General features: G+C 50.3%; 1 protein-coding gene across 5 annotated transcripts in view; it reads right to left on the bottom strand.

Moving 5' to 3' along the window:
- Flrt2 (fibronectin leucine rich transmembrane protein 2) overlaps window positions 1-6,003 on the bottom strand; it is a 95,873-nt gene extending 89,870 nt beyond the window's left edge. For 2 of the 5 annotated variants that reach the window (XM_045153871.1, XM_045153876.1), the window contains exon 1: window positions 5,597-6,003. The gene's annotated coding sequence lies outside the window, so the exon portion shown is untranslated. Of the gene's footprint in view, window positions 1-2,110; window positions 2,241-5,596 lie in introns of those variants that run through there. The other 3 variants (XM_045153873.1, XM_045153874.1, XM_045153875.1) reach the window with 3 other exon arrangements.
- Between the last annotated feature and the right edge of the window lie 3,872 nt (window positions 6,004-9,875).

Raw genomic sequence — 9,875 nt, forward strand, 5'->3', positions numbered from 1 at the left:
AAAAGCATTTTCTCGAATTTCTAAAACTGCAATGAAACTACTGAAATGTTAAGACATGAGCTCTTAAAGAAAAAAAAAAAAAAGCTTTCCATGCAAAGTCTGTATAATAGGTTCTGCTACAATATAGCTAGTCTAATTCGTTTTTTTAACAAGTCCATGTTCCTACCAGCAGAAACATGAAATAATGTTTGAAATTTCATTTTCCAACCTCCTCTAGTCACAGATATTTGCAACTCAACATGACAATATGGTGTTACTCTGTCATCTGCAATTACTAAAAGTCCTTACGAGGTTTAACCCATATCCTATTTTTATTTCTATTTCAGGCTTTTGAGAGGAGGAAGAAAAGTTATGCATTCAGAAGCAAAATGCTTCGTTAAATATAAGCAACTTTTCTTGGTGTGTCTATTCTCCTGAGATAGATTCCCTTCTAATATGGTGGCCTGAAAACCATATGTATCTGGTGCATGCGATTGATTTAAAAACATAACCCAGGTCAAACATTTCAAATGCTAACCTAAAATTTTGCATTCCTACTGCAACCACCTAGTATACAGCACTGGACAAATGCCAACCCTGCATTCTATTTGTTTCAAAATGTTTGGGGAATGCTGTGGAGATCTAATAAGGTCATACCAGTTAGGGCTCCAGAGGATCTCAGTCTGATAGGGAAGCTAACCTTCCTATTCTCTTTTGGCTGAAGCAAGTTAGACATTATAAATTTAGTAATAAGCCTGTGGGCGAGCGGACATGCTCCAAAGCGCCCTGAAACCCTTGTGATTAAAGAGCCTCCCAGCTGAATGCACAGCAATAGCTCCCATTTAGAAGCTCTGCATCACAAATGCAGTATGTAAGGAAATCTAATCAGGACATCGCACTCTTGCATGAGCATTTACAGGGGATTTGTGCCTTACACTTACTTGATTAGCGTTCTATAAGCTCAACAAGAAATTCCCTCCATTAGGATTAATCAAAGGCTCTTGGAGACCGATTTCCATTCAGAGATGAGGGTACTGTGAGTTTTCAGAAGAACTAATAATGATGATGATAATAAAGACCACATAACAGCCCCAAGAACTGCTTTGGAAACTCTATGGGGGGGGCTTAAAGGGAGGGGTGGGAAATTAAGAGTTGAAATCTTTTGGCTCTAGGAATAGATAGTCGATAATTTCTTAGCTTAAAAGTAGGGATGTCGTTCGAGAAACAAGACCATCTTCACTCTAGTGCCCCAGCCTCAGATTACACTCTGCCTTCACCAGTACCAGGGAGCATCAAGGTCTTCACCAGTACCGGGTAGCATCAAGACATAGAGAAAAAGAAATGGGCCTCCTTGTCACACCACTAACCTTCCAACCCTTACACACGCACGCACACACATACACTACAAATCCACGTCACTAATCATTCACATGTTTCACATCCTCTTCAATGAATGTGAGACTCCTAAAGTTCTTATTTCATGACGCAGGAAGGGAAAGGAAGAGAGGGAAAGCCCCAGAGATGTCAACGGCGCGGACGGCGGGGCGAGGGGTGGGGGGGGGGGGACGACACATGTCTTCTTTTTCCACTTTGCTTGCAATTTTCACACCTATTTTCAAATTTGAGGTCTAGAGCTAACTAAAAGAAGGACCTGAAAGAGTACTCAAATATTGTCTGCTTTCTTCAAGATACTAAATGGGGGTGACAGAATGAGAGGATGAGGTGAGATAAATCCGTCAATCGTGCCCTTGCATCCAGGCATACTGAAAGGCCTTGAATGCACGTTATAAATTTCCAGAGAGTTATATACATATATTAAATATATATAATCTCCAGCTGGGGCCAAGTGGTCTCACCCTCTCACCAACGCCTGGGACATCCGTTTCCCGCACAGCTGCCTATGGGGTTCAGCGAAACTCCAAGTGCATCCCCCACACACACTTCATGACTGCATCTCCTGCCCCTGCTGAGTATCCATACCCATGCCTGAGATCGTGAACTTCGCCTCCCCTCCTTCCTACTTTCAGTCAGACCAGGGAAGCGCCAATAAAGGCTACAGGAGGGAGCAGCAGCCCCGCCAGGTCCTTCTGCCCAGCTGGAGGGTCGTGTGGGGCGCGGGAGTGCTCGTTACCTGCGAAGGTTCTCGGGGTCTTCTTCCAGCCCCGGTGGTCATCCGGCTCGGCGCAGCGCCCTCCCTCAGATCCAAACTTTTGCCGGGTCCTCCGGGCGACGGTGACGGCGGCGGCCGCTGGAGCCCTTCCCGGTGGCCCGCGGCGAGGGCGCGCTGGGCGGCGGAGGCCGGAGCCTGGGAGCAGAGCGCGCCTCCCCGCAGCCCGCCGGCGCCCGGGCAGCCCGCTCGCCTGGCTCGCTGTCGCCTGCGTCCCCTACGGAGCTGCGGCATCGTCTTCCCCCGTCCTCCGCCACCTCCGCCTCCAGGGCTCGGGCATGCCACTTTCTCTGGGCTCGGGCCGCCGCAGCTCCCGCCTCCTCTCCACCTCCGCCTGGGCACAGCCCACGGACCCCGGGAAGAAGGGCGACGACCAGCGCGATGGCCGTGGAGAGCGAGCGGGCGGGCGGGCGGGCGGGTGAACGAGCGAGCGGCGCCCCGCGGAGGGCCCGCGCCCGGCGGGGAGGTGCCGAGCCAGCGGCGCGGGGCGCGCGGAGGCGGGCGCGGGGGTTTCCGAGGGCGGCGACTCGGCTCGGCAGGCGGCTCCAGCCACACGACCGAGCGACTGCCCGGGCGGGACGCGGAGCGGCTAATGTAGGCGCGGAGGTCCCCACCCCCACCCTGCGGACACCCCCGGGAGATGTTTACTGTAATGAATTCGCGGGATCGCCTCCGCCGCGCCCGCGCTCCCCCTCGCGCTCTCGCTCCGCCGCCCCTCGCGCGCTCGCTGCCCTCGCTCGCGCTCCCCTCCCACGGCCTTCTCTCCCTCCCTCCTTTTCCAGCCGCCAGGGTGGAGTCCCTCCCACTTTTCTGGTTTGAAGAATGCACGGGGGTGGAGGGCGGAGGGGGGCGGCGAGGCGGTGGGAGGGGGGTGCGGGGGGAGGTGGAGCGGCTGCTGCAACCCAAAGCTTTCCAAGAGGGAAAGTCAGACTGGGCTTTTAACCCTGTCCTCCCCGGAGAAAGTGACGGGGCCGCTGGGGAACCCAGGAATGCCACCTTGACCCTGCGCGCCTCCTCTCGAGGAAGCCGCGGCCTCGTTCTCCCCACCCCCAGGTCCTAGCCATCAGGCATCAAGGGGACACGGAAGACGATTTCCCCCACGTCTGTCTAAGGTACTTCCGCGAGCGAGTCTCAATGACTTAAGACGCAGAAATGATGGAAATGTGAGATGAGAGGAGGGAGGAATATATATATATATATATATATATATATATATATATATATATATATATATATATATATATATATATATATATATATATATATATATAAAGCCTGTCGACCAAAATGGCGTTATTTCACACGCCCGCCCCGTTCCCAGCTCATCCCAGGTCCGCTCAAGACCGTCTCCTTCAGTAAACTTTTCGTTGAGGAAATTTAATAAGAGTCCGATAGAGTTTTTAAACACTTTCACATCCTCCCGTCAACCTAGTTGCTGGCGGGGGGGGGGGGGGGGGGGGAGTGGTGCTCTGTAGATGAGTTGTCCCCACAAACTGAAGTGTATAACCCCCCCCAAATAATAATGATAATTCAAATTTTTAGAAAACACATGGAGAGCTACTGAAGGTCAGTAGGTACACGGAGACCGCGAAATTCCATCTGGAAGTCTCTTTTGCAAAGGTAGAAAAGTTATCTACGAAACCGAAGGCACGTATCCTATTTGGGGGTGGCGGTCTGCTTTACTCCCCCTTTCGTCGCTATCCCTCCTGCCTCGTGTAAATTGCTGTCGTGTTTTAACAAGTCCGAAGACAGGCAGCATCTGAACAGAAGAGGGAGAGCGAGCCCACGCCAAGCGTCGGGCTGCACCGAAACGCAGTCATTGTCGAAGGAGCCACGAAGAAGAAGCAATTGGCAAGTTTAAAGGGAGCCCGGGACCAACGCCCTAGGGATCCAGTGAGCTCTTTGGGATGAAGAGTCAGTCTGGCAAGGGCGTCCCCTGTGACAGGCGGGGGTTGATTTCCAGAGGAACCCCAGGCGAGATGGCACTGGGCACTTCAGTCCCCAGTTCAAAGTCTGAGTCACTTGGCAATACTTCCCCCCCCCCTTTTTTTTTCCCCAATTCACATCCCTGTTGTGTCTACTACGTTCACGGATGCGACAGTCTAAAGCTTGGTAAGCCGAGTTGGAGAAATGCCCGATTTGTCTCCCGAGGCACGCCTGCACGCCGACAGGACACACGTAGTCAGTCACACGTGCGCACACGCGGGCAGACACCACCTGAGTTCACGAACTCGAGCTCCTTCGCCTGCCCCCCCCCCTTCTTTCTCTTCCTTTGTACAAGGCTGACGAGGAAAGTGATTTAATTGACATATGCATGGTCCGCTTTTGACCCCAAACTTAAAAGTGCAACCTAAAATGATGCAAAAAGGAGGGGGTTCAGAGGGCATGCTAACCCTAAGGGAACAGAGTGTGATCTCGGGAGCTTCCAGAAGCAAATCCCATTAAGACAGTGCGGTTGTAGCTACACCCCCCAACCAGCAAATCTCCCACAGCAGAACTCCTCGCCTGCTCCTGGGGTTTTCCAAAACGTAAGGGTGGCATCTGCTCCCCGGCAGACATCCTCATTCCCAGTGGCTTCCTTTCCCTTGTGAGTTAGGAAATCTGTCTCCGCACCTCGGTCTGGGGACCACGCGCAGAAAGTTCTGGGAGAGCCCTGGACTGGTGAGGGCAGCAGAAGTGTCTTTCCCAGAGACTGGGAGCCCCTAGGGGAAGTGGTGGCAGCTGCTTAGGCCCTGGCCCAGCCACTCACGGCGTCTGCCTACGCCAGCGTCCAGCACCTGGGGTCGTTACCAACCGGCCTCTGAGACCCACGCTCTAGGCGCAGGGAAAGCCACCGCGGGGCTCAGCCTCCAGTGCTCCCCGCGGCTTCGCCCTGCCAGCCCGGGCATCCTCAGAGAGGCGCGATGACCGCCAGCCCCAGGGGCACCTGCAGGGCAGCAGAGGAACTGGGTTTTGGAAAATCACACCCAGTCAATTTCAAGGGAAAGAGCCGCCCCCCCCCCTTATTTCAGCAGCTCATTGATCCCGGATTGCTGGCAGCGGGCGGGTGGCGGCTTCGGGTATCAGCGCTTGACAGTGACGCCCGCTGCTGCCATTACAAGCGTCGGACTGCCGCGCGTCAAAGTTACGAGACGCTTTCAAGGGAAACGACTTCGGGAGCTTAGGGCAATCGGGAAACTTCGTTTAGGACCCGTGCTTCTAGCACGCAAGGAAATGGGCGTTTTGACCCCCAGCTCAGTCACAAAACTCCTTAGAGGACATGTGTATCCGGCCAGAGCACAGGGTCCCTAAAGTCAGGGTAAAAGCTAAAGAAATTATTATTAGTTTATGGAGTAAAATGCAAACCCTAACCACCCTCCGCAGGCTCAAAGAAAGAAAAGAAAAAGAAAGAAAGAAAAGGAAATCCAGCAGCTAACTGAAACTTCCCCGTAGCACCTCAGCTCGCTTTACCTGGCGGCCCAGTGTCCTGGAAATGCACTCATCCGAATCCGACCGGGTCCGGGAGGTGGAACGGGAAGAAGCAGGCGCGGCAGCAGCAGGACTCCCGGGGCATGGTATTGTTTTAGGGGTCGCCGCCAAGGTCCCTCCTGCCCATCGTTGAAAACTGCCAGCCCTGGTCCGAAGGCTCGGTGGCCCCGCGGCAGCGGCGGCCTCGGAGCTGCCCGACGCGCGGGGAGGAAGGCCAGGCAGGGGCTGAGCTGGGAGCCGGGAGAGCTGGGCGCGTGGGCGAGACCGCCGACCCCGACGTTATCTCCCAGGGCTCATTCCTCGGCGGTGACAAGGGACCATGCCAGACTCACGAGCGACGGCGACAGGTTTCCAACGTGCAACTAACTCGGAGGTACCCCAGCCTGAGACGGTGTGCTCCTCCCGCCCTCCCCCTCCTCTCCCTCCAGCGAAGGAGGGAGCTCACTTAACCCTGTGCGCGCCCTGGAGAAGGGAGGACCCGACTGGGAAACCGCAGGCGGCGGCTCCGGGACGAGGGCTGCGTCCCCTCCCGCGTGTTTGCAGTGGGTGTGTAGCTGTCTAGGGGCGCTCGCGTGGCCAAACGCCAGCGGCGCGCTGCCAGCACCCGGCTCGCTTGGGGATGCTAGGCGAAGGAGCCCAGCATTTCATCCGGACCAGATTCAGTCCTCGCAATGTATTTTTTCTTTCTTTCTTTCTTTCTTTTTTCTTTTTTGTTGCCTCCAGTTACCGGATTTATCGAAGTTGCCAGCAAAGTTGGGTTTGCTTCTTCTACTGAGGTGTTCTCCACCCCCAACCCTACCTACCCCGAATGATTTCCCTTCCCTGCCACGCTCTGCATGGAGATTGCAAAATCTTCCCCGCTTATAACTCTACTTTTAACCGTAATGCTTGCTTGCGCGAGATGTATTTGGGAGGGTACACACCCACTCATGCCAAATTTAAATGAAACCTCCAGCAAAGCTCCCTGCCTGACAACGTATCTAGCCAGGGCCAAAGCAAGACGCATCATGCATGCTGAAGTACGAGGGCATACTCATGTATCCAATGAGGAAATCTCAGACTACAGCAAATTGGGAGGAGGCGAGGCGACCTGGTTGCTGCGTGGATGGGTGTTGTTAGGAGAGAAGGGGGGAGGGGCAGGTACTTAGTGAATGTCGTGGAGAAGGGGCACAAACAAGAACGATGAAGCCAAAAATAAACAAATAATGAATAAATAAACTTCCAATACCTAGTCGTCAGGTCAGCTTTGAGCACCTCCCCTGTGACCAATGTTTTTCTCAGCTCCTTTGATCTGGTTAAGCCGAGAATAGACTCCGTCTCGAATCCGGTAACCAATGATACATATTCTGCCCTTCCAAGAAGTTAATCGGAGTGAGAGGAAGAGCATCTCACAGATGAAGAATAGAAACTCAAACACAGGACAGAAGCTGTCCTCACGCAGCGTCTAAGCTGTCACTGTCACATTCCAAAGAGCCAGGATGTCACTCAGAGCACAAACTCCTATCCGCTCAAGGACATCAGTACCTTTTCTGTCTCCGCTCCGCATTAAAGGAGGAAGAAGCCCTTAAGAAGAGCTATTGAGAGTCACACATGGAGCTGGGTGAAGCTAAGAGAGCGAGAGGAAGCGAGAGAGGGCGGGGGGGGGGGGACAGGATAAATGGATAAATGTTTTCATTTCTCTCTGCAACATACTTAAGGGAATGGGAATCCTAATAGCATTTCAAATGCCTCTGTGAGCCTTCACCGCGCTGAGAGGTTGGGGGAGCGGCTTTAAGCCCCAGTGAAGAATTCCCCTGTAAGTCCCTCTAGTTTGCCAAGGTGGCAGCAAAACACAGGGAGAGCGCCTCAGACCCCAGCATCCTAGCAAAGCTCAGGGAGAGCGCCTCAGACCCCAGCATCCTAGCAAAGCTCAGGGAGAGCGCCTCAGACCCCAGCATCCTAGCAAAGCTCAGGGAGAGCGCCTCAGACCCCAGCCTCCACAGCAAAGTTCAGGGAGAGCGCCTCAGACCCCAGCATCCTAGCAAAGCTCAGGGAGAGTGCCTCAGACCCCAGCCTCCACAGCAAAGTTCAGGGAGAGCGCCTCAGACCCCAGCATCCTAGCAAAGCTCAGGGAGAGCGCCTCAGACCCCAGCCTCCACAGCCAAGTTCAGGGAGAAATCTTTAGACTCTAGCATCCTAGCAAAGCCCAGAGAGAGTGAGAGTACCACAGAATCCAGCCTCAACTATAAAGGCCACATTCTAGGCCAGAGATACACTCACCTGATTTTAAACATCCATTAGGAAATATACATACATACATATGTATATATATTTATATTTATAGTCTATGGGACGTTATTCCTTTAAACACTTAGAATTCACCTTGAAGAATACATGTTTATTCAATGGCAAATTGAAACACTGATTTATGCCACTACAATGTGAAACAAGATCAGAAAAGAGTGAGGAAATGATTGCTGATATACGCAATATCATTTTCAATTACAACTAATTCTAAATTATATGAAAAAGAATGCAACGAGTCCCCTCCCTTTCAAATAGTACAGTTAATGGAATTATGACAAAGAAACATAAATAGGAAGAATATCACATGAAATGTTTGAAGAGAAGCATTTTAACAAATTTCTAATGGGTAGGGCTTAAGTCGGCTTCAGAAAGGTGTGGCAAGTGGCCAAAGGTTTAGAGAAACATTGAACGTACTTCAAAGATTCCCAAGCACAGTAATTTTAGAGAATCACAAAATTGTGATAACTAATCTCCTTTGCTTTTATTTGAGGAATTATCAGTAGTACAAAAGGGTGGAGAGGTGGGCAGAAAAGAAATAGCAAATAATTCTTGGAGTTAAAAGAGAATGTTTGCTTCCTAGTTTCTCAAGTTATTTTCTTTCCTTGTGATGTCTCCTATTATTGCCCGTCCATCAGCAGCACATGCACTCCTACATGCAAATGTGCTTTCTCTCTCTCTCTCTCTCTCTCTCTCTCTCTTTCTCTTTCTCTCTCCTTTTCTGACACTTTTGAAAGTAAAATAAAATAAAACAATGTTTGAATCAGAATGCCAGGATTAAGTTACATGAGTTGTCAGTTTTGATAATGGGTAAGTACAGCACAACTCGAAGCCAGGACAGCTTCATCTACAAGATGAGTGTGGGATGGCCCAGCTCTGCCAAAGAGTCAGACTTAGGGAGACAGTGAGACATGTGACAGATTTTTGTTGTTGATGATAGTATTATCAGCACATCCCATACTCCCTGGGCTTCAGAGAAGAAGTAAATTCCATCAATATAAACCAAGTCTGCTTTTGCAAAAGTGCTCATTTTGCCTTGCTTTGGAACATTTATCAAGACTAACAATCCATCATTGGTACCTTAAAGTTAATTAAGGTCACATTTCATCATGTTACCACTTATATTATTTTTCTGTTTCAGGATTCCAGAAAGGATACCACAGTGCCTTTAACCATTGACTCTCCTGTGCTCAGTTTCTCAGCCTTCCCTAATTATTTTTATGTTCCTGAAGGTGGAATGTAACAATCCGGATTTTTGTAGAAAGCCTTTCATTTGGGGGTTTTCTCATGATTGGACTCTTCTTGTGGGTCTTGGGGAAATCATGAGTTTTGGAGAAATTTACTAATCATAACTCTGATATTAATTATGATGTTAAGGCTTAAACATTCTTCCCAAGTTTCTCTGCTAAAAGTTGTCTTCCCTTTCTCTTCTTGTCTTTGGAAATGAATTAATAAATCCAATTCTTCCCTCTCTCTCTCTCTCTCTCTCTTTCTCTCTATCTCTCATTTGCTCTTTCTTTTTCATGAGTTTTGTGTAGTTACCATTGAAGGAGACTTGTAATATTCTGAGTATGAAATTAATTCAGGAATATTATCCCAGAAGATTATTCCCATGAAACAACTAGAAAGTGCTCCCATATTTCCTTAGGAAAGTGTTCAACAATCTCCTCCAGCTACTCATGCTAAAGCCATTTTTCAACCAATCATGTTTTACAGTTCTCAAAACCAGTCCTTCCCCAATCCATTTCATACTTCTGGAAATGAAACATTTTGTTCCATGATCCCATTGTCATAGCTTTGCTGGTTCCAGACTCCATTATGCTGCTCATTTAATTATTTCTTAACTTGATTTTTAGCTCTCTGCATGGCCACCTTTTAGCTAGGTCTTAGAACATTAAAAAATTAAGTTGGCCAAGTGTGGTGGTGCTTGCCCTTAATCCCATTCCTTGGGAGGCAGAGATAGGAGGATCACCATGAG

This window comes from Jaculus jaculus, chromosome 7 (assembly GCF_020740685.1).
Source record: "Jaculus jaculus isolate mJacJac1 chromosome 7, mJacJac1.mat.Y.cur, whole genome shotgun sequence".
In the NCBI taxonomy this organism is placed as follows: domain Eukaryota; kingdom Metazoa; phylum Chordata; class Mammalia; order Rodentia; family Dipodidae; genus Jaculus; species Jaculus jaculus.